The sequence below is a fragment of the Aquarana catesbeiana genome, linkage group LG07 (assembly GCF_042186555.1).
Source record: "Aquarana catesbeiana isolate 2022-GZ linkage group LG07, ASM4218655v1, whole genome shotgun sequence".
NCBI classification, from domain to species: domain Eukaryota; kingdom Metazoa; phylum Chordata; class Amphibia; order Anura; family Ranidae; genus Aquarana; species Aquarana catesbeiana.
Genome location: NC_133330.1, coordinates 284,709,802 through 284,735,480, shown reverse-complemented (window position 1 = coordinate 284,735,480; position 25,679 = coordinate 284,709,802). Strand labels below are relative to the sequence as shown.

At 41.8% G+C, this 25,679-nt stretch overlaps 1 protein-coding gene across 3 annotated transcripts in view; it reads right to left on the bottom strand.

The window, feature by feature from the left end:
* TNR (tenascin R) overlaps positions 1 to 25,679 on the bottom strand; it is a 932,265-nt gene that overhangs the window by 474,736 nt on the left and 431,850 nt on the right. The window contains exon 4 of one of the 3 annotated variants that reach the window (XM_073593414.1): positions 17,963 to 18,057. The exons of the other annotated variants lie outside the window; for them this stretch is intronic. The gene's annotated coding sequence lies outside the window, so the exon portion shown is untranslated. The remainder of the gene's footprint in view (positions 1 to 17,962; positions 18,058 to 25,679) is intronic. 3 annotated transcript variants of the gene reach the window in all.

Below are 25,679 nucleotides of genomic sequence, written 5' to 3'. Positions count from 1 at the left end.
GATATGGATTCTCCTAAACACTAAATAAAATACTTTGCCATCATCATATATAATCCTTATCGTTCAGCTTCCTCTAAAAAATAAGCACTAGGCATTTCACAGTATTGCAGCATTGCCTGCTTGTGCCACAAAAGAAGCTGAAGTTGGAAGACTTCCCTCTTCCAGGCATGATTGCAGGTCCAAACAGGGAGCAGATAGCTATGTTCATCATCCCTGAATGGGGGAGTACTTCCACTTAGGGTCGCCAGACCAACAATATTATTTGTACAGGCCTGGGGGTAATTGTCCCCTAGTCTTTTCCTGGACAGTCTGCAATATTAGTAAAGAAATGTGTGCACACGAGAAAAGACTAAAACATTAAGCAACTTCCCTGTAAGTAGGTGCTGTATATTTAAAGAAGGGTGAACAGCAGCAGAATCACAGGTGGTACAAGTAAAGGTGGCTGTGGAGGTAATGTTAACACAGAACTACACAGCATCTGAACACCACAAACCAAAAACTCTTTAAAGTGGTAGTAAACGCTGTACTACCACTTGTACCTACAGGTAAGCCTATAATAAGACTTACCTGTAGGTACTGTGAATATCTCCTAAACTTGCACAGTTTGGGAGAGATTCAGAGTGCATGCAACCAATTATATCATGGGCACATGTGCTCTGAAGGCCCAGCTTACAGTGCCAGACCTTCGGAGCCCATGACGGAAATGGCGGCTGCAGCCAATCACATGGCCGGAGCTCGAAACCCAGAAGACAGACGGGGGGAACATGTCATCCCTCTCAGTGGTGACTTTACAGCACTGGAGGGCATTATTCCAAGGTGAGTATTTCATAATGTGCTCGTATGCAATGCATATGAGCACATTATGCCATTGCCTTGCAGGTTTTTTTGAACATCAGCGGTTAACAACCATTTCGATTCATTTTTATTATTCAAAGCAAACTCCCCCATCCATCCAAGTCTCCATGCTTTATTTTGCTAATAAATAACTTTGAAAAAACACCCCCTAGCATTTCTAGCCGTGGCCATCTTGAGTAAGGGGAGATGATTCAGGTAGCATTTACTTCCTGGAATGCATCTGCCCTTATCTCAGGAGTGCAGGCAGGGTGTGCTTAAAGCGGTGTTCCACCTGCAATTTTTTTAAAAGTCTGCAGCTACAAACACTGTAGCTGCTGACTTTTCATAAGGACACTTACCTGTCCAGGGAGCCCGCGATGTCAACCCCCCCCCCCCCCGAGGCCGATCCGTCCATCGGATAAGGCGCAGGTGCCTCCATTCTACGGGAAACCAGCAGTGGAGCCTTGCGGCTTCACTGCCCGTTTCCTACTGTGCATGCACGAGTCGCACGGCGCTTTGTGAATGGCCAGCTGTCTTCTGGGACACACACAGGTCCCAGAAGACAGCGGGGGGGAGGGGGCTCGCCGCACAAGAGGATTTGACACTCTGCACCGCAGACCGGATGGATCGGAAGTACAGGCTGTACTTCATATAAAGGTACTATAGAATAAAAAAAATAAAAATACATTTTAATATCCAAAAACGAGGGTTGGAGAGGTGGTCTTTCGTTTAAGATCATCTCTCAAAAGTGGGTGGAACTCCGCTTTAACTGAGACATTGCTTCCTCCCCTCCTCCTTTCCTGAAAACTCCTGGGATGTATGATATCTTTTGCCTAGGCCTGGATACCAGAAAGTAACTGAAGAAATGTTAAAAAAAAAAAGTTTAAAACAAAAATATGATATCATTTCCTATGTATTTATTAATGCAAACAGCATACAGATTAAAAATAGTCAATGTTGATTGAAAGAGTGAAGTTCCACTTTTATTCTATATACTACATATCTATAATTAATCAACCTTTTATATACTTTAATGCCCTGTACACACGACCGGTTTTGCCATCGGAATAAACTCCAAAGGTTTCTTCGACGGAACTCAGACGGAATTCCATTCAAGCTATCTTGCATACACACGGTCAAACCAAAGTCCGACCGTCCAGAACGTGGTGACGTACAACACATACGACGGGACTAGAAAAAGGAAGTTCAATAGTCAGTAGCCAATAGCTTCCGTCTCGTACTTGCTTCAGAGCATGCGTCATTTTTGGTCCGTCGGAACAGCATACAGACGAACGTTTTTCCCGATAGGAATTGGTTCCGTCGGAAATATTTAGAACATGTTCTATTTCTAGGTCCGTCAGAATTTTCGAAAAAGAAAGTCCGATGAGGCATACGCACGATCGAAATAGATGATGAAAAGCTTCTTTTTCTGTCGGACATGCCGCTTGTGTGTACGCGGCTTAAGAATTAAATTCTTATACCTTCCAAACTGAGCAAACAAAAAAAACACCTTAATGAAAATAATACTTGAATTACATACTGCTAAATAAGGGAAATAATCACTCTTAGCGACTGTCAGACACATCAAGCAGGGGGTGAGAGCGTAACAACTTACTCTAATGCCGTGTACACACGGTCGGACTTTTCGTCTACAAAAGTCCAACGGACGCTGACGGACTAAAGCTGGCTGGTAATCCGATCGTGTGTGGGCTTCTCCGGACTTTCAACGTACTTTTTTAGCCTCAAATCCGACGGACTTTAGATTTGAAACATGCTTCAAATCTTTACGTCGTAACTACGACGGACCCCGAAGTCCGCTCGTCTGTATGCTAGTCCGACGGACAAAAAAACGACGCATGCTCATAAGCAAAAACTAAACGGAAGCACTCGGTCTAGTAAAACTAGTGTTCGTATTGTAGGTAGCACATTCATCACGCTGCAAAATCTGTGATCGTTGAATGCAGCGCATTTTATTTCTTCTTTACGAATGCTCTAAAGAACGAAGGTGTTTTGCTGTTCATAATCAGAGTTCTCCCAAACTGATTTCTGGATTCTTTTTCTCTTTGATCTCATGAATGATATAGTATGCTTTTTAAAAACAATGTTTCCATACTAATAATACTTTTTCCCTTTTTTTTTTTTTAGGTTTGTAAAGTTACCACAAAGAACCCATTATTCTATTTTTTTTTCTAGTGATTATTTTTTAGTTTTTAGATAAAGTTAACCCAAAGCACCGTTTTTGGTTATGTAGATTTTTTTATTTTCAAGACTTACCACTTGAACATTATTAACATTAGTAATGTATTTTTGGTGTGTTTTTTTCAAACTCAATGAGATTGTTGTCCCTTGTTAATTTAACATTGTGTGTAAAATCAATGATTTAAAAGAAAACACATAAAGTCTTTGGCTAAACTCAAAAAAGATCCATTTATTCATGGTCAAAATAAAATAAAGAGGAAGTCAACGCTGGCAAAAGTCGGTGTACAAGAAAATTGGGATCTTGCGGAGTCCATATAAGAGGGAGCACAATCTGGTCCAAGAATCCCAGAGATCAACAGCACCAGCAGATGATCTAGATGTCCCCAGACTGTGGTCCTACAACAGCCTGCGTCTTCTGTCAGACCAGACTGAACCCAGGTCATCACTTTCTTCTCTTCCCTGCAGCCTTTCCTCCACGCTGCCCTGCAGCCTTCCCTGTAGCCTTCTTTTGAGGCTGTGGCTCTGGTGTTTCAGTTGTGGCAGGAGGAGGAGGAGGAGGGGGGGCTGCCTCATGCAGGTATCCTGCCTGCTGATATAGGGGGTCAGCAAAGCCAACAAACGGTCAAAAACGGGGTCCGTCATCCGGAGAAAGTTCCTGAAATCCTCAGGATTATTCTCACGGATCTCACGGAGCAAAGGCATGTGACAGAACTGGTCACGCTGAAGCAACCAATTCTTGGTCCATGAACTCCTCCTCGCCCTGTTCATGGACTGGTCTTGGGCTGAAGAATAAACTACAGCACCAAACACATACAATGCACGAGCTCGACGACGAGTACGTACAGGTAACATGGTTTCAAAACGGTCGGCTGGTCAGAACGCACTAAACAGAACGCACTGAAGAACAGCAAGGCCTGTGAAGAACGACCTGAAAATCAGGAACGAGCGGCCAATAAAACAAAGATTTCTCAATGCCAACTGACCAAACGCACTGAAAAGCAGATACAAACCTCACAAGCACAGACTGAACAACAGTTAAAACGAACTGAAAAATACGAGTCTCACAAGCACGAATCGTCTCTCACCAAACTTCTACTAACACGAGATAAACACGAGATTAGCAGAAGGAGCCCAAAGGGTGTCGTACGGGCTATTGAACTTCCGTTTTATAGTCTCGTCGGACTTGGTGTACGTCACCGCGTACTAGGCTGTCGTACTTTTGTGTGGTCGTGTGTAGGCAAGTCCGTTCGTAAGAAAGTCTGCCGCAAGTCCGCCGAAGGTACGCCGGAAGTATGTCGGACAGGCTGTCGGACTTTTGTAGACGAAAAGTCCGACCGTGTGTACGCGGCATAAGTGACAAATGTTATGCAGTCTAAAAGTTACAGCGTATTGTTTCAGAATCTCCCTCAATAATGTATGGCGTTAAAGTATACCCAGTTATGTCCCTCTTGTGGTAGACGGTAGAACTGCAGCTGAATAATTGCAGCCCCTGCTGTGTTGACATTTGGAACCCTCATTGGTTTGGCAGCTGCAATATGCACACACAAAGTCAGATTGTTAGAAATACATTTAGTTGTATCTTGTAGCAAAAGTCGATTCTGCTGCATTTTCTGAAATAACCTCGGCATGATCATTTTTTTGTTCACAAAGATTTTTATTCTCGGTTTACAATAGTTAGCCTGTGGTGTTTTTCTTATTTTTTTTTTTTTATTTGCACAGGTATGCTGGCTAGTTGCTACTTTAAGGCATATTTTTAAAGATACATTATTTATTACATTACTTCTTACTGTGTAGAGGGGTTATGTGGTCCACAGAGTGCCTTGTGGTAAAATTATAAATTGCTATACAGAGAGAGGCACGGATCCAATAGATATGAAACCTGAATGTTTTGTCTAAGCACAGTAGGTTTGCACCTGGAAGAAGCTGAGATTAAAGAACTCACGTCTAATTACCATGTACAGAATTCAAAATTAAAATAAATATAACTAGTAAGTCTTCTAATGCCTTGTACATGGAGTGGAATTTCAGTGGAATTTCCATCGGAAAAATCTTGGATGGCTTTTCTGACGGAACTCCGCCCAAGCTTGCATACACACGGTCACACAAAAGTTCTCTGAACTTTCAACTGTCAAGAACACGGTGACGTACAACACTACGACGAGCCGAGAAAATGAAGTTCAATGCTTCCGAACATGCATCAAATTGTTTCTGAGCATGCGTGACTTTTTGCGTGTCCGAATTGCATACAGACGATCGCATTTTCGGATAGGAACTTTTTACGACTGAAAAATAGTGAACATGCTCTTAATCTTTTGCTGGCTGGAATTCTGCCACCAAAAGTCCAATGGAGCATACACAGGTTCGCAATTTCCGACCAAAAGCTCTCATTGGACTTTTGCTGGCGGAATTTCCACTTGTGTGTAAGGGGCATTACAACATCCTGCAATGGAAGGGCAACTTATATTTAATGCAAATCATGAGATCTTTAAAAGAGTTGTGTCTATGCCTACTCCATCCAATGGCGTCACTAGGGTTGGTGTCACCTGGTGGGGTAAAATATGGTGTCACCCCCCCCACAAATGCACATATTTTAAATCCCCCCCCCCCCACCAGGGGGCAGACTCATAGTCTCAAGTGGGTGCCACCCACAAGGGGATATGGTGGCAGTAGCTCATGGTTTAGAACAGTGCAGGGACAAGATCTCTGTTGGTTGGGAAAACCTGGACTTTATTTTAGAGGCATCATTTTCTAAGTTTTAGTTTATATTTTATTTTTTGTATTTTAATATATTTTAAAGTAAAAAAAAATAAACTTTCCCACATGATGTAATGACGTAGGCAGGAAAACTTTTTTGCAAATCTTGATCCTTGTTTTACTTTGTTAATAAAAACAGTGGCTTACGAATAGCCATAGCAGCCCACACAGCTTCTATGTGGCCTGGAGGTAGATTGTAGGGGTGGATGATGACACTAACCCTGTACCCACTGTGACATTTCCAATTAATAAGAGCTGCCACCAGAAATACAGCAGCAGTCTTGAGAATTGTTGTCAAGGATCCCGTTTTTGCAGGCTGTGCAGTGAAAAGAATTTGTTTAGCTGTCCTAGAAGTGTATATTTATTGCCATCAAAGCTTCTGGTCATCCCAGCCAGTACTGAAATGAACTCTGTATGCCTAATTCAGTCTTCCTTAGACTGTAAAAAATCCTAAAGTGTCTCCACAGGTAAAACTGACAAGGTAGCTGTTTGTAGTTCTGCAAAATAAAGTTACAGTTTAACCCCTTGCCACCTGTACAGATATATGAAGTGACCACTACAGTGGGTCTTCTATATGCGTGTTTGTGCTGGTAGTGTGTGCTGGGAGTGTGTGCTCCCTGCGCAGAGACCAGGCTCCCACGAGAGCCCCGGGTCTTATGCTGATGAATGGGAACAGGGAGGTCCACTTCCCAATCACCTGATGGCTGTGATAGCCTCTGATTGGCTACCACAGTGATCAGTCACTGGACAGCCCGCCCCTGTGTGTGTTCTCTCCTCTGACAGGGAGAAAAAGATGCAATGGGGTTGATTTACTAAAACTGGATAGTGCAAAATCTAGTGCAGCTCTGCTAAAGTCAGAAGCTGATTGGCTACCATGCACAACTGCATCGGATTTTGCACGCTTCAGCTCCTTTGTATATTTTTCTCCTTGCCAGAGGAGAAAATGTAAACAAACAAAAGTGCTTAAAAATAATAATAAACCATAAAGATACAATAGCTAAATCATGGTTTGATCTAGGTCGGTGTTAGGGTCAGGGTTATAGTCAGAGATCAAAGGTCAAGGTCATACGTTGTGGTGAAAGGTCAGGGTCAGTGTATTTCAGGCAAGTTAAAAAATATATATTTTGAAAATTTGTATCAGTTAGTGTCATTGTATTTTAGGTATTTTAGGTATACAAAAAAAGCAAAATGCTCCCCATTGTTTCTAAGCCCTGCTATGGGTACAAACAACAACGATTATACAAATATGTAGTATTGCTGTGATCAAAAGGAGCAGGAGAATTCATTTTGGGATTGTTCTTTGGTGGTAGGTTATGGTAATAACAAGAAATATACAGAACATTTTTGAAACAAAAACAACAACAAAAAAAAAAAGAGGATATCCATTACCATTTTACTAACAAATGAGCACCCAATTCATTGTATAAAAAAAAGGTATAATTCACCTAGCTGGGATGATATGTACAGTGTCATGTCATGTCAAGTCAAGTTGTAAAACTGTGTTCAGGTGTTTTACCCTTCGTCTTGAAAGGGTTAAATATCCTTGCATTATCGTTATCGAGTAATTGTGTCCAGGATTACAATTATATCATAATATAAAATGTTGTGATGGTCAGTATTATTGCTGTTACAACTCTTTTTTTTTTTTTTTTGGTTACTATTTCATCACTTGCTTGCTTGGAAGGAGTGGGAAGACTTAGAATTTACACCCCAGATAGCAAGCAATTGAGCTGCAAGTTTGAAAATGACTTGCTAAGCTATTGCTAGACTTCACAAGTGTGTTGCACAATTGCAACAAGTCCGCATTGCATGACTCCAGAATCCAGATCAAAATTCTTTGCAAAAATTCTGCAAGTCTGCTGCAAGTTCTGGTTCAGTTATGTTGTGCAATGGTCATCCCACCACATGGGGTCACTGTGGCTGAATTTTCATACTTTTTCAACCTGGGGTGTATACAGCCCATTTTGTATACAGCCCAAATTGTATACAAGCCAGCCTTTTAGAAACACAAAGCCACAGGTTTTCATTATACACCATTAGGCCTTTCTAGACACTGGCATCCTAACAACCAATGACATCAGTTAATAAGGAGGGTGTCTGTTGTCTCCAACATTCTTGTTTGACCCTCAGCACTGGGGTGACATTAGCTGACTGATGGAGAGAAATTGAGGGAGAAGAGAAACATTGGAATACTAGTGCCAGTGTGCAAAAGTGTATTTTCTTTGGAAGAATAAATCCCCACTAATGTTGGATGTCCTAAGTGTGGATGTTGTTGCATTGTGTAAAGCTATTAGAATAGTTTTTTATATTTTAGAATGGGGTGCCTCGAGACTATCCATAATTTTAAAGCATGCCTTTACTGAAAAAAGGTTGAGAAACACTGATGTAGACTTGCAAAGCTCTTGCTATAGACTCACCACTGCAATTTTGCTCTTGCTAGAGACTTGCCATGCAAATTTGCTACAAATTGGAAAAGTAGAACTTGTGCTTCAAATGCTCTGCAAGTGTTAAACTTGTCAGTGAAAATGGGCAGCAAGTTAATTCAATACTTCCACAAATTTGTGGCAAGTTATCCTTACTATATCTGGTACTAAGACCATGGATCTGAGATGCTTGGTAAAGGACCAAGGATGTAGCAGTTTGGTAGAAAATGAACGTTTAAAGTTACTTCCATGGACCAATGTCCCCTTTTTACCCTGACAATGTCCGTCCACAGCTCTGGTCCCTTGTAGTGTACTCACAGCTCTCCTGCTACCTATTCTTTAATAAATTCTTTATGCTAAAATCACAGTATAGGGTTTTGCTATTTTCTGTAATTACGCCCTAAAAAGTTCTGAGTTATAAAAGTGAAACCTGTGTCTGAGGGATGCACGGATGGATTTCTGGTTAAAAAAATAGTAGTAGGCCCCTTGTGGTACCTATTTTTAGACAAGCCTTTTAATTTTAAAAGTTTAAAATAGCTAACAGGTTTGCTTTATGTCCGAAACTGTTCAGTGCCTTAGTGTTTGTTTATTTAGAAAAAAAAAAATGTTGGTTTGTTAAAGAGGACCTAAACCTTTCAGCATTTTACTTAACTATTACTTACTATTAATCTCTTTGAAAAAACAAACAAATGCCAAATAATTTTCTACTGTAGGTAAGAGGGGTCAGCGAAAAAAAAAAAAGCCTGTTGACCGTTCGATTTGTAGAGGCGCCCAATGTGTTTATTCAAAGGATAGGCATGAGTCGTCTGCTTTTGTAAAACATCTAGAGGGAAGTGGGAGGGAGGGGTGGGGTGATAATATTCTGGAGATGGACTTTAAAAACTTCCCAGAGTTGGTGCTAACGTATTGCAATTCTGAAGTATCTCAGTCACTAGGGGGAGCTGCCCTAATCTTTCCCTACAGCAATACCGCCTGACCAATAGTTCTTGCTAGATTATCAAGAGTATATAGGTCCACTTTAAAGGATGGTTCACATCAGAACGTGGTGCAGGGAAGGCGTGTCCTGTGTGTGTGTGAGAGCAGGGTGCAGTGTGGTGTGGTGGTCAGTAAACACACAGAGTTCAAACTAGGCAGGAGCAATATATTGTAGAAAAGTTCAACTCAGTACAACCAGACCTGGTGGGAAGGCATGCCTGTTCAGAGCCACATACGAATTGTAACAGCAGTCTGTAGGCTTGAAAGATGTTGACGGCATCTGCAAAGAGGAGCGGAATGCAGCGTGGCTGGTCCACACCCAAAGGGAAGGCTTCCTAGAGAGAGGTAGACATAATTCCTGCACTGTCCCTACTCCTCCGGAACCTTTCCCTATCTCTAAACACTATCCCTGCCCGATGGGGAAGCTGTCCCTACACTAGCCACTTGCATAAAGCGTGTCGAATCTGGGAGCTAGAGTCTTAAAAAGACTTTGCTTAACCCAAGATGACAACCAAAGTCATATGGGGCACCTGAATCCAATCGGACAGCTGTCTCCTTGTGTCCGCATGAAATCATAGAGGAACCCAGTACCTCACAACTTTCTTCCCCATCTGTTTAGCACCACCTACAGTGGAGAATACAGACTGCACTTGCCTACATGTTTTTCCTGCACTGCGTTGAAAATGCACTGCCTTTGCGATCTGCTGAGGGTGCCAATACATTCTCCCCTGATGAAATCACGTGTCATGACGTAACATGTAGGGCATCCCGGACCGCAAATTATGTTGGAGACCATACTATGCTAAGTATTTTGATATACAAAAGGCGTTTTTACCACGATTTTAATGTAAGAGTTATTCCTTTAATAGAAATTAATTTTATTCACAATACTACACTCTAGGAGGTCCTTTTTTTTTTTACCCTAACATATGGACAAGCACAGTTGAGGGAGTCTTAAAGGGACCACTACTACAATATACAAAAACTAACTGAACAGGACCAGGATCACCCAACATTGATGCAGAGCATTTTCTAAGTGTAATCAAAAGCGCCTTTGATTATTCACTGAGGTGAGAACACTGGGAGCACATAGGTGTCACATTGGGGGAAGCACACCATTTGTTTTTTCTCATGTTATCACACTGAAGTTGATGTCACAGAAGAAATTAAAATTGGGCATGCTGATCACCTCTGGATACAAACTATATGCACTTTCTACACATGTACACTTTACTATGAACTGATCAATGATATGAGATTTTTGGGATTATATTTTGAATATTTGATATATCTTGAATATCGGTTACTTATCAATTACCATTTATTTTGAATTTGTTTATTATGCTACTGATTCACTACTGAGTTTGCTCAGCACCAATTTTATACAGTTATCATCAATACATTGTTAATGGCACCCCAAAAACAGATAGCAAAACCAAGTGCATTTGCAGGCACCAAGTCGGAGTGCTATGTGATTTGGTGCTGCGCGTTTTTCAAAAGTAGTGCACACACTACATTTTCTGCAATCCAGTGTGATTTGCAGCCCATTCTAATGAATGTGCTTCCAAATCGCTCTGCAGGGGATTACACAGGAACATGTGCGATTCTTGTGCAAATCTTGTGCGATTCTGGTGTGAACTGTCCCTAAAACAAAAAAAGAACAAAATCAAATGTGTATCTTTCACACAACAAACCTAGGAGTTACAGGTCCTTCCGAAGACCCACAATCTGGCACAGAAAGAATTAGCTATGTATGTGATAGGCTTTTATTAAAACCCCAGCATATAGGGGATTTTGGTGCAGGTCTGTCTTATAGTTAAAGGTCAAACTGATATTTAATAAGATCATGACCTCAGCACTGAATTTAAATAAAAGCAATATAAAGGAAGCCTATTTCTTTATTTAAGCAGCTCTGATGTGTGCATCCCACAGAAAGAGAGACATAAGCCAGACCTGGGAACAAGATAATGTGCCTGCTATTACGGGAACTTGCTACAGTATTCAGAAATAATGAGTGTGTCACAGAACAGTGGGGTTATCTGCAATACAAGAGCTGCAAATAGCAGCAGGTTTCTGTAAACAAAATCCATTCATAAAATAATGGCTTTCTCTACAAAGCCAATTCTATATTCCATTATACTGCTGGAAGACTTTTTTTTTCTCCTATAACCAAGTTTGACACAAGGCCACAAAGTACCGGGAAATATTCACTAGAAACGTGCTTATGTACAATAAACTGGTGGATGGAAAATAAAACAAATAAGTGGTTACTTATAATTTCAAGCCTGGATTCATGGCTTTTGTAGAAGGTGTTTTTTGGCACCCCTATATGTTGTTATCTACTAGGAATGTTTACCCCTTAATACAAACGAAAAATTAATCAGCGCTATAAACCAAACATACACCAAATTGTGATTCCAGCGTGCAACCTAAAGCCTCATACACACGATCGGATTTTCCGCAGACAAAACCTCGAAGTTTTGTCCAAAGGCGTGTGCCTGGATTTTGTCTTGCATGCAAACGGCAAGGAATTGTCGGCCAACAAACACGAACGTAGTGACGTGCTACGTGGTTTTTCAGCTCTTTAGCGCCACCCTTTGGGCTCCTTCTGCTAATTTCGTGTTAGTAGAAGTTTGGTGAGTGTTGATTCGCACTTTTCATTTTGCGCTTTTCATTTAGCGCTTTTTAGTTCACACTTTTCATTTTGTCCTTTTCAGTTCGTTTCAGAACGGACGTTCATCAACCAGACATGTTGCGAAATCGGAGGAGATAACGTGTTATTTATTATTGGCCTTGGAGTTATTGCTTTGACCCAAGTTCAGTCCAGGAAAAGGAGGAGGAGTATTTCTTGGACCAAAAATTGGTTGCTATATTAATGGTGACCGACCATGTCACATTCCTTTGCTGTGGCAGCTCCAGGAGAATAATCCGGATGATTTTCGGAATTATCTCCGGATGACGGACCCCTGCTTTCACCAACTCTTGGCATTGTTGACCCCCTATATTAAGAAGCAGGACACATGCATGAGACTTTTATTTTATTTTTTGGTTGAATAATAATGATTTGATTTGGTATATTTTCTATATTTTTGGATGTACAGAATGCACTTTTTGGTTAATTTCTATTGACAGATAGCATGTCTAATTTTATTTGTTTTCTTTGTTTAATGCACAATAAAAAAAACGGTGTACTTGGCTATGTGTTTTACTACAAATGACAGTTTGGGAGTAGGCAGTTACATTTAAAAAAATACAATGTAAAACTGACAAGGGACACCAACATAGTTGTATCTTTGATCTTAAAAACTACGGGATAATGGTGTTGTGGTAACTTGCCCAAAAAAACAAGCATAATAATATTATTCTTAATATTACTAGAAAATAACAGCCTTTTAAAATACGTTTGCCATAACTCCATCAGTATCACCAGCAAATCAGCTTCATTATTATCCCATTAAATAAAGAAGAGAATTGTGCGTTGCATTTCGAGATTTCATAATTTGCCACGTCACGAATGTTAATTCTCCATTACGAGCGTTAGTTTACAAGACTAACAGAAATGTCTGTTGTCGGATTTTCCAACCGTGTGTACACAAATCCATCGGACAAAAGTCCAAAGTACAAACACGCATGAAGCTTCTGTTCTATCAGGAGATTGTTTGGGGACTGTGGAAGAAAGGAAGTTCCTTGCTTCCGAGCATGTGTGTTTGTACTTTGGACTTTTGTCCGACGGATTTGTGCACACACGCTCGGAAAATCCGACAACAGACATTTGTCCGCAGAAAATTTTAAAACCTGCCTTCCAACATTTGTCCTCGGAAAATCCGACAATTGTCCGATGGAGCGTACAAACGGTTGGATTTTCCACCAGCAGCCTGTCATCACACATTTCCCGTCGGAAAATCTGATCGTGTGTACGAGGCTTTAATAGATAACATGTCCCATATATGTTGCATCTTGTTCAGCCTCTTGGTGGGTGTACATAGTAAAGGCAAATCCTGACGGTCTACAAAATAATGTTTATCGCAAGAGCGGCCGGTCCATTAGGGGCGCAGGGGCCGCCTCCCTAGTTTGCATGCGAGATGCATGCGGGGTGACGGACTCATACGTTTGTATGAGTTTTTTTTTCCCCCAAGCACATGATTAGAGCCAGAAGTTTCTAATTGGCTTAAAAAAGGTTGGGCTCTGGGCACAGAGCACTGCGCCCGAACCCACCTATTAGTGACAAGAGCAAATCAACATTTGCTATTGTCTTCCGGCTTCTCCTCCCAGCCAACCAGGACAGGAGGCGCAGAGTGACCGTGCCATGAAGCAGTGAGTGTGGGGACTCTGGAGCGGTGAGTACCAGGACCGTGGAGCGTTGAGTATGGGGACCATGGAGCGTTGAGTGCGGGGACCATTTAGCAGTGATTGCAGGGACCATGGAGCGATGAGTGTGGACCTGGGGGGGTTTGGTTAGCACCAGCCGCCACTGCTGTACATGACAGGACTGCAGCACGGACGGTGGGCTCTCCTCCTCTCTACGACTTTCACTTCACCCGGATGGATGGAGAGAGGGGGAAGCGAACCTGTTCTACGGTGAACGCGGAGGGCTGGGCATCCACCAACTGGTGATCTTCCAAAACCCCCCGTGGCATGGAACACTGAGCAACCCTCTGCTCACCAGGACTGTGGGAATTACGTCATTCTCTTCCCCCAACGACTACCAGGAGGACAGTATGGCAGAGTATGCTATCACAGCCAGCTGGAGGGCTCCGCTTTAGGGTGAGTGTGGACTTGGAGGGGCTCGCTCGCACCCCCCTAAAATCCTCTAGCACCAGCCGCCACTGGTTTATTGGTAAAAATAGTCCCAACATGATGAACTACCATGTCTCGACAAAGATAGCGATCCATCCATGTGATCAATCCAGGAAAAAAAATGTTTGCTGTAATGGCTTATATTGCATTCACTGGAGTTTGGCTTTAATTTTTTAGTGTACTTAAAGTGTTACTGAACCCACAACAGTAAAATCAGTATGTACAGTGGAACCTCGGTTTGCAAGTAACGCGGTAAAGAGCATTTCGCAAAACGAGCACTTTATTTCTAACAATCCTAACTCGGTTTGCGAGTGTTGTCTCGCATAACAAGCAGGATTCAGGCCAAAAGCGGTGTGCAGTACTGCTTTTGGCCTGAGGTGGGGGACGCCGGAGCCGAACAGTGCCGATAGTCGGCGTTTGGAAATGCACAGAAAGGCCTGAGGACAGTTCGGCTGACCTTGGCGAACCTCAGAAAGGCTTGTTTATGGAGTAAACACACGAAAGCGATGTCACAACATCACTTCCAGTTTACTCGGCTGCCAATGGCGCCGATTTTAAAAAAATGATAGTATTCAGAATCGCCGTTTTTGGCGATCTGAATACTTTTAAACGCAAAAGAGGGATTTTTTTTTTAAGCGTGCTCGCCCAGCAAAGAAAACGCATACGTAAGTCGCGCCCGCAAATGTAAACGGTGTTCAAATCACACATGTGAGGTATCGCCTCGATCGTCAGAGTGAGAGCAATATTTCTAGCAAAAGACCTCCTCTGTAACTCTAACCTGGTAACCGTTATTTTTTTTAAAGTGTTGCCTATGGAAATTTTTAGGTACCGTAGCTTGTTACCATTCCATGAGTGTGCGCAATTTCAAAGCATGACATGTTAGGTATCTATTTACTTAGCGTAACATCATCTTTCACATCATATAAGAAAATTGGTCTAGCTTTACTGTTTAGGTTATTTTAATTCAGGAAAGTGTCTTTTTTTCCCACAAAAATGAGTTTGAAAGACTGCTGCACAAATACCGTGTGACATAAAATATTGCAATGATCACATTTTATTCCATAGAGTCTCTGCTAAACAAAACATATGTATAATGTTTGGGGGTTCTAAGTAATTTTCTAGCAAAAATATGGATTTTAACTTGTAAGCAACAAATGTCAGAAATGGGCTTAGGCGTGAAAGGAATAAATAGAAAGCTGTTTTATTTTTGCAAAAGAATTACATTAATGCTATATTGGTATGAAAAGAAACCCTCTAGGTCAGACTTTGGAAGCAGATTGGAGCAGTATATTGTCTTAAAAAATTAAAGTTTATTGAACATATATACATAGACATAAGCAATATAAAATTATAAAACGGTATCGTCCATTGACGGCCACGCAATGACCAGAAAAGATGTACGTTATATATACCCAAAGAACGAGATGATGTTTCAACAGTATGGCATCAAAACATGTGTGAGCCCCTGTGCGTCAACGCGTTTCGCTGGGTCACTTCCTCAGGACACACATTGGGGGATATAGAAACAGGTCTCACTGATCTAGGCATATGCTACTGTCTATACATTTCTTTTTAATGAATTTTACGGATGTGGAATATGAGTGATTTACTTTAAACTATTGCTATATTGGTACATAGGGAGGCTGGAATTTAGAAAAAAGGTGACCTTAGCTTTTAAATCTGCTAGTGCATCTAATACTCCTCTCCTGACAGATTAACAATGCTGCTGTCCAAATGTGCCCATGTGCTCCTTCATCCAGAGTGGGGGGCACTCTAATGCAGGAGGTGTGTTAATGGCCAGATCACCAGGTGGAAACAAGGGGGAAAGACCTAAAAAAGGAAAACGAATGCAACCACCACATCTAATGATTGGTAATCTGCAATATACAGTATTACATTTTTGGTTTTGGGTTTAATACCGCTTTAATCATAATGTAAACTTTACTTTAAACTGGTCCTTCACAAGCTGTTCTACATGACCCCCTTTTAGAGAGGTAGAACCTTGACAAAATATGAGATCAGAGCAGCCATGATGAGTATTAAACCCTAATACCTTGTTCTGCAGAACTGGATTCTGCAGTCTACATCCAGTATTGCCATGGGACCATCTTATTTCTAGAATATAAATAGTGAAATGGAGTATAACATTTCCGCTACACTAGATTTCTTCTTCAAAAAGCAATTGATGCAGGGTTATGTTTTGCTTTTATATCTACATCCTACGCTGTTGCCTTGTTGCATGACAATACTGAAATCACCGAACAGTTGCTGTATAGGGCTGTTGTCAATTGAGATATCATTTATACCGCCCAACACGATCAATTTCACTTGGGGACTTGCGGACTGTGTTCTGCCTTTCCCCGCTGAGAAGAGGCTGAAGAGAGATCGGTAGGCTCTTCAGCAAATAATTTGAAAGAAAACAACTGTTAAGCTTTATCTGCTTTATCTGGTTCACCACTAAATTATAAAGACTTTCCTAAAACAGAAGAGTACTTGATGTTTAAAAATAAAACAATTTTGGGATCTTTTGATAATTAATTCCACTTAATTAACTAATGTCAAGGGTGTTTAAAAACAATTATATAATTCTTCCCGACTGATTAAATTATTCATGAAAAGGAAAAAAAAAAAGTACGAGTGGAATATGAAGTTGAACATTAGGTCTCATGGATAGAAAGCTGTAGGTAAATAAAGTGTTTTTAATTTTATCCTGCATTGAAACAAATGTATAACACTCGCCTGACACCATATGGAGCACAAGGCCTCGTACACACACAGGTGTCGACTTGGCATGTTGCGATGCCTGCCAAAACCGCCCTGGCACATAGGGTAGAAGCATCATAGTGACCTGAGTGCATTGGCTCGGTGTCGCCCCGTTTTAATATTGGCTGCGGTGCCTCTGGCCCATTTTATGCTGTAGGCTTTTTCAGTTTAATTTCCTTCCCGTGATGGGTCCCCAGAGAGGGAGAATGTTGAAAGCGGAGATTAAGGCAAGGCTATAGCCACTTCTGATGGATGTATCTCTGAATCCATAGCTTGACTTAAAAGTTGTGAGTGTGAATCAGACAGGCTCTTTATAATGGCTGATGACATCTGCTCCTGCCAACAGTCTCAGGCAGTGTAAAAAGCAATGATGAAGCCCAAACTGCAGTCTTTTCCTATCTCTGTGACAGCTGTTACCCTCATTTCTTGTTGATTTTATTTAATATGGTGATGTGTATATAACTGAAAAATAATGATAGTTATCATAATAATAAAAACATGTCATTGGATGTGTGTCGGCCCAATGCTTTTACAGTCTATAGAACCGCTCAGTTTTATCAAACCTGGAATTTGCTGTATGACACTTTTAGTTTATGGCCACACTGTGACCCAATGGGGTTGATTTACTAAAGACAAATAGACTGTTCACTTTGCATGAGAATCTTCCCCAGAGCTTAAAGGAGTTGTAAAGGCAGAAGGCTTTTTATCTTAATGCATTCTATGCATTAAGATAAAAAACCTTCTGTATGCAACAGCCCCCCTAATACTTACCTGAGCTCCCCCTCTATCCAGCGATGTGCACGAGTGCCTCCGCCGTCCAGGTTGGCTGGACTAGCCTCTCCCTCCTGATTGGCTGAGAGACAGCAGAGGCGCCATTGGCTTCCGCTGCTGTCAATCAAACTCAGTTAGCCAATCAGGAGAGAAAGGGGGTCGAGCCGAAGCTGCTTGCTGTGGGGGCACTCAGCAGGAGGGAGGGACCAGGAGTGCCGAAGAGGGACCCGAGAAGAGGAGGATCCAGGCTGCTCTGTGCAAAACCATTACACAGAGCAGGTAAGTATTATATGTTTGTTATTTTTAGAGAAAAAAACAGGACTTTAGTATCACTTTAAAGTGCTTCCAAAGTCTAAAAAGTTACCTTAATGCATTCTCCCCATTAAATTATTAGTAAACTCTTATATTTAAAAAAAATAAAATAATAACAAGCATGTTATACTTACCTGCTCTGTGCAAAGGTTTTTCACGGAGCAGCCCTGATCCCCCTCTTCTTGGGTCCCCTGCCCTAAAAGGTGGTCCCCTGCTGTTGCTCCTGCCCCTGGACCATGAACAAAAATGATTTTTATAAAAATAGAAAATGTATTACATAAATGTTAAAGTTGAACAATACATTGTAAATGATAAAAATAAACACATGGTGAAATAGGATAACATGGGACCAAATGGAATGACCCAATTCCACTGTCAGAACGACAGAGGAAATCCAATGCATTTCAACTGATAGAGTGGAAGTCTTCTTCAGGGACAATGGGTTGAAGAATTCCAGATGTGTGTAATTAATCCCATGCGTTGTATATTTCAACCAAGAGAAATCCAAGCTCAAAAAGAAAAGGGAGACCGGGGCTCCAGAGCAGCACTGAGGAATCAGAGCAGGGTGGGAGAGAGCGGGAGCCAATGGCTACCATTGCTGTCTCAACCAATGAGGAGGGAGAGATTTAGGAGAGCCAAAGCTCGCATGCACAGCGCAGGAGGAAGATCGTGCTCAGGTAAGATATTAGAAGGCTGGGGCGGGGGGGGGGGGGGGGCTGCTGCACATACAAGGTTTTTAGCCTTCATAGAATGCATGAAGGTAAAAAAACCTACAGAATTTAGAATCACTTTAAGGTAAAAAAAACACCCCACTATCCATCCCAGGGGCGGATCCAGAGTCTAGTCTCGGGAGGGGCACTGCCAGAAAATAAGGCTACTTTCACACTGGGGCGGGCGTCGGCGGTAAAACTGCCCCTTTTTTTTTTTTTAGCACCATTTTAGAGCCGCTATTTGGCCAATAGTGGGGTGGTTTTATCCCATTTATTTCTACTGAGACACACATCCGCTATATCCCAATATGACATACTGGTGCGGGTCCTTGAATAAACCCTGCCTGCATTCTGGGATCCACACGCATGACATATTGGGATATAGCGGCTGTGTGTCTCAGTAGAAATAAATGGGATGCTGGCATTGGGATGCATGTAACACTTTATGCATCCCCAAGCCAGCAAAAGACAGCCCTGCATGTTAGACGCATATCTGCAGCACGCCCTGTGTGAATGAAGCCTAAAGATGAATTTTTCTGTCATTCTATATCATCATTATTATCATGATAATCACATAATACAGGTGCTCTGGCTCAACGCACCTGTACTGTGTGATTATCATGATGATAATGATGATGATTGGTAATCGTAATATAACACATGGAGGGGGTTAATGTCCTCACTGATGTATTACTGACCAGTGGCAATTAATGAACCCCTTTGTGCTGCATTAGTGGCAATGTTTATAAACCCCTTCATGCTGTAGCATAAAAGGGGTTAATTAACATTGATGGTGCCACTGTCATTAATGCAGCACAAAGGGGTTAATTGCCACTGGTCACTAATACATGAGTGAGTACATTAACCCCCTCCATGTGCCATATTACAATTACCAATGTAAATTATTCAAACCCCCTCCCCTCCCCTCCCCCAAAGCGTTAACCTCTTCACATTTAAGACAAGGTGTTAACTCATTAACATAACAATCCCCGCCATTGCTCATTAACAAAACAATGCCCGCCGTAGCTAATTAACATAACAATTCCTTAGCTAAGTGATCACTCACTTGCAATGCACTGAGCTGGCTACAAGTCCATCTTGTCTTCAATCCTGCGCGCCTCTGAATCGTGACGTCACATCAGCCGGGACTAGGAAGCTTCTGTTGGGCGGAGATCACTCCGCCTGACAGGGAAGTGAAGTGACACTCGCACCGCTGTGCTGCAAATCTGCCAACGTGTAGCAGCGGCCCCGGTGTCACATCGCTTCCAGACCCCCATAGTGATGCCACTGGCCCCCTCTAAATGAACTGATGGGGCCCAGGGAATATATTTTAGGGCACCTGGGACTTTGGGAGAGCAGGGGAAGCATAAATAAAGTCCCTGCAGCTGCATTTAGATGCCTCGTAATGCAAATTTGGTGTGGTGGTGGATGGAAAAAGCCTTGGAGTCAGTACTATTTTCGGGGGGGGGGGGGACAATTGCCCCGTTGCCCCCCCTGGATCTGCCCCTGATCCGTCCTAGTCCCCCATGTCCCTAAATACATACTTGGCTCCTGTCACCGCTCAAGCACTGTCTCCAGCTCCTGTTTTCACAGGAGAATTTGTGAGGGAGCTGGGTGGTGGCTTACCACCGCTGTGTGCATCTATGGATGCACACAGCTTGACTCAAAAATGCACACACATGAGTGTTTCTCTAGCACCCAGCTTGATAAGGAGGAACCTGGAGCAGGGAAAAGGTGACAGCACCAAAGTGGGACTGCCAGAAGAGCAGAAGAAAACACTTTCTTTGCAGTATTGTTGCAATTGAGAAGGTATGTATAACCTCTTTTTTTTTAAAAGAACCTTTAGAATCACTTTAAAGAATAAGGTGACCTTTCATTTTGTAAAGAATACCCAAAAATCTGTTTAGAAGAATTTATGCTTGAAGCTTGGTGATAGCACAGGTTCACTGGAGCTGCTTTCTTCATTAAGATCAACAGGTGGAATGGATGCATGCCTAGAACACCGCAAGCCCCAAAGAGGTAAGAGGGGATTGCAGGGAGAAAGAAACTGTACCCGCTATGGTAGGTGAGCTGGAGCCACCAGTTTCTTTTATAATATTAATAAAAATTAATGTATATGTCCTTCAGCTTAAAGGTCTCCCATTGTCAAAAAAAGAATACGGTTACTTTTAAGCTACCAAATGAACAGGTTTAATAGCCCTTCTTATTATTAAATTGAAAACATACTAAAAACACCTTTAAATTTGAGTTCTCTCCTGCCAAGATTCATCCTGACACCTTTACTGTAATTGCTATCCTGTGATTTATTAGTAGGAAAATAACAAAATAAATCTATGGGGAGCCTTGAGTGATATTTTATGGAGTGAAAAGTGAATTTCCGTCATTTTTTTTTTTAACATTTGGGGTTAGATGTAATATCATGATTATACATTTTACGATATAAAAGATGTAATAAATTAGGTATTATTGTAAGTACTATACTATATGGCAGAAGAATGGCACCATAAACTGCGCAGATGGCATTACGGTGTGTCTCTGTACCTGTAGAGGATTTCGAGGTGTCCATTGTGTTCAGTGAGAAAGTTTCAAACTTTTCTAGCTGTCATAGGGGAAATGTGAATAAAGCTGTCTAGACTCTGTCTATGGCTTCTCTATGGAATGTGTCTGCACTCTGTTCCCCATGACAATAAAAAAAATGACATATCCCTTTAGGTACAATTGGCTCTTTCAGTTCTGTACATACATAAGGGAACATCATGACAGATAATAAAAACTGTTTTCAAAAGTAGAACTTTGTTTTATCTGACATTCAATAACCTATGTAAACCATTTACACAGTTGCCTAGATGCTAAGTGTTTTTTTATCCATTGTGCTACAAGAAACAGTAAAACCAAAAAAAAAAAAAACAAAAACAGCTTTTGCTCCTAAAGCTTATGCCGCGTACACACGATCGGACTTTACGGCAGACTTTGACGGACTTTACGACGGACTTTCCGAATTAACGGACTTGCCTACACACAATCAACCAAAGTCCGACGGATTCGTACGTGATGATGTACGGCCGGATTAAAACAAGGAAGTTGATAGCCAGTAGCCAATAGCTGCCCTAGTGTCGGTTTTTGTCCGTCGGACTAGCATACAGACGAGCGGACTTTTCGACTGGACTCGAGTCCGTCGGACAGATTTGAAACATGTTTCAAATCTAATGCCGTGTACACACGAATTGTCTGACGAAATCCAGTACACCGGACCAAGTCTGCCGTAAAGTCCGATCGTGTGTACGCGGCATTAGCCTCACCTACCTCCTATAAGTTTTGCTAAAGGCAAAACTTTTTCTTTAGTTTTGGATAGAATGGAGAGAGATTAGGACACCTGTCAGGTTTTATTGCTGTCCGTGCTCCCATAAAGAAGATTCACCCTCTCTATTTGTCCTGTTTACCATTTTCATTGAAAGTGAAAGCAAAAGAAAATCCCAAATTTTGGGAAAAGTAATAAAGGGGAAATCTTCCAATGGGGACACCAGTTGTGATGGCCTGGGGGTCCCAAAGGGATTCACTTAATTTGCAGGGATTTCCTCTCACTTCCTGCTTCGGCTATGGGACAGGAAGTGAAGGTAAATCTCCCCAACGGGGCACAGATGATGAAAAAAACAAAACAATCAACCAACAGGGGTTATAACCCTCCATTACTCTATCCAAAATGTTTTGCCTATAGTTCCACTTTACTTGTTCAAATATTTTTTTGAAAAGAGGATTCAAAAGAAATATACAGACAGTAGTCCACAAGGTACAGAAGTATAACAAGTTATAACCCAGCAAAGCTGGAGCATGGAAAGGACCATGCAAGATCAGGAAAAATACAGAACATTTGGTATAGGAGGATTATCTTCCGAAAAAGGTACACAAAAGATATGTTAAAAAAAAATAAGGCTATGGTATATATTAACAATGAGAGGAGAGTTCAGAATAAAAATTTAATAAAAAAAAAAAAGAGGGGGGGGGGGGGGGAATATACCTGTTAATGCCGCGTAGACACGGTCGGAATTTCCAACAACAAATGTTCGACGTGAGCTTGTTGTCGGAAATTCTGACCGTGTGTAGGCTCCATCGGACATTTGTTGTCGGAATTTCCGACAACAAAAATTTGAGAGCTGGTTCAGGTACAGGTAAGCTTTATTATGTAAAAATAGAGAGTTTGCTATCACTTTAAAAAGTCCTAGCTAAAGTTTGAGTTTTATTTCTTAGTTCCTTTATATAAAGCCCATCCAATACTACGCTCTCCACAAGTTGACTATGCTGGTGTCCAAGGTTGGCTTATGCTGTTCCCCCATACAGTGCAGCCACCCAAAGACTGGATGTGTGTTACTTTCTGAATCACAAGGTGAAAATAAAGTAAAAAAAAGAAATGCAGTCACCACATCTAAGACTATGTAAGCTGCAATATATAAAACTTTTGGTTTGGGGTTTAGATATGCTTTACCTCACCCTAACACTTGCCTAACCTCTATAGTGAGTCTACCACTAACTTAACCCTAAACTGAGCCCCGTAGTTAACCCTTAAAGCGGTTGTAAACCCTGGGAAATAAAACAAAACAAAACAAAAAAAACCTGAGAGACAAAGGCATAATGAGCTAGTATGCATCGCATACTAGCTCATTATGAAATACTTACCTTAGAACGAAGCCCTCCAGCAGCGCCGCACACCACTGAGACAGCTGACATGTTCCCCAGTGTTTCTTCCGGGTTCGGGGGCTCCGGCGCTGTGAGTGCCCGGAGCCGTGATGATGTCACTACCGCGCAGGCGCATGGGAGCCGCCGTTTACAGCATGGCTCTGAAGGTCCAGCGCGATAAGCCGGACCTTTGGAACGCATGTACCGATGACGTCATTGGCTGCATGCACTGTGACTATCTCCTAAACTATGCAGCTTTAGGATATAATCACAGTACCTACAGGTAAGCCTTATTATAGGCTTATCTGTAGTTACAAGTAAAAAATTAGACTTTACTTCCACTTTAAGTGGTACTAAACCCAAAAACAAACATTTATTATATTGCAGCTTACCAATTCTTAGATGTGATGGCTGTATTCCTTTTTTTTTGGGCCTTTTCTCTATTTTCATCTGGTGATTCAGCCAGTGAGTCTGTTTTTGTTTCCAAAATAACAAGCTTGCTTATAGGTAGATCAGGTACAGGGATGAGACAAATCATTCAGCAGTGCTTACAATGATCAGTTTTATTTATGTATGTGAAACCTTTATCCCAAAAGGAAAAAAAAACTGTTTTCTGTAAGGGATTATAACGTGTTAGCTGGAGTTCGTCTTCAATGTGTTATTGTAATTAAATCTGCTAGTACATCTAACACTCCCCCCCCCCCCCCCCCCCACAAAAATGAGCAATGCTGCTGTCCAAATGTGCCCCTGTGCTCATTCATCCAGAGTGGAGGCACTGTAATACAGAAGGTGTGTTACTGGCCAGGTCACCAGGTGAAAACAGAGGGGGAAAAACCTTAATCTAATGATTGCTAAGCTGCAATATATTACATTTTTGGTGTTGTGTTTAATACTGCTTTAAAGTGGTTGTAAACCCTTTACAAGCACTTTAAACTACAGGCAATCCTATAATTAGGCTTGCCTGTAGCTGCACTGGATATCTCCTGAATATCCCCTGCATTTGGATGAATTTGGATGTGCCGACGTCATGCGGCACATGCGCACTTAAGCTAACTGAAGCAACGGCACATACATGCCGTTGCTTCAGTTGTACTGTGCCGTTCGCAGCGGCTCCCGCAAGCATGCGCGGGACTGACGTCATCGCGGCTCTGGCCAATAACAGCACCAGAGCCGTGATACCCGGAAGCAAGCCCCGGGCGACATGTCGTGGCCTGAGGGGGAAACGAGGACGGCTGCAGGGGTTTTGTTCTCGGGTAAGTAATTCATAATGAGCTAGTATGCTATGCATACTAGCTCATTGTGCCTTTATCTTGCAGGGTGTGTTTTTAAATTTTTTTTTTGCAGGAGGGTTTACTTCTTCTTTAACTCTTCTACATACCCAACTGCATCAAGGGTTTACATTACGAATTTGTGACAAAACAGTGGTGATATTATGAGAAACCAAAACGATCCAGAATGCTGCACTTCAAGAATAGCATTTGTCTTTATTGAACGTGTAAAATTACCAGAGGAAAAGTTTATGTGTTTCATGGCTTATCAGTGCTTACTCATGACTTTCAAGGGCTACATTATGAATCTGTGACTGAACAGTTGTCATATTATGGTATGTATACTCTTATATATTATACACTATATTATCAAAAGTATTAAGACGCCTGCCTTTACACGCACATGAACTTTAATGACATCCCAGTCTTATGCCCTGTACACACGGTCGGATTTTCCGATGGAAAATGTGTGATAGGACCTTGTTGTCGGAAATTCCGACCGTGTGTAGGCTCCATCACACATTTTCCATCGAAATTTCCGACACACAAAGTTTGAGAGCAGGCTATAAAATTTTCCGACAACAAAATCCGTTGTCGGAAATTCCGATCGTGTGTACACAAATCCGACGCACAAAGTGCCACGCATGCTCAGAATAAATTAAGAGACAAAAGCTATTGGCTACTGCCCCGTTTATAGTCCCGACGTACGTGTTTTACGTCACCGCATTTAGAACGATCGTATTTTTCGACAACTTTGTGTGACCGTGTGTATGCAAAACAAGTTTGAGCCAACATCCGTCGGAAAAAATCCATGGATTTTATTGTCGGAATGTCTGATCAATGTCCGACCGTGTGTACGGGGCATACCGTATATACTCGAGTATAAGTCGAGTTTTTCAGCACATTTTTTTGTGCTGAAAGTGCCCCCCTCGACTTATACTCGAGTCAAGCACTTTTCTGCAGCAAAAAATTTAATTTTCCGAACCGATTTTGGGGCCACGTATCTCAGGGCCACTAGGTGCTAGGAACCCCAAATTTGGTGTGCAAACCCAGGGGAACTGGTACCATAACATATCCAAAGCTGGGGTTCCTAGGTCCAGGTGGCCCCGAGATACAGGGCCCCAAAGTCAGTTTGGAAAATGTCATTCTCTGCTGCAGAAAAGTGCTTGACATTTTCTGAACCAATTTTTGGGGCCCCGTAT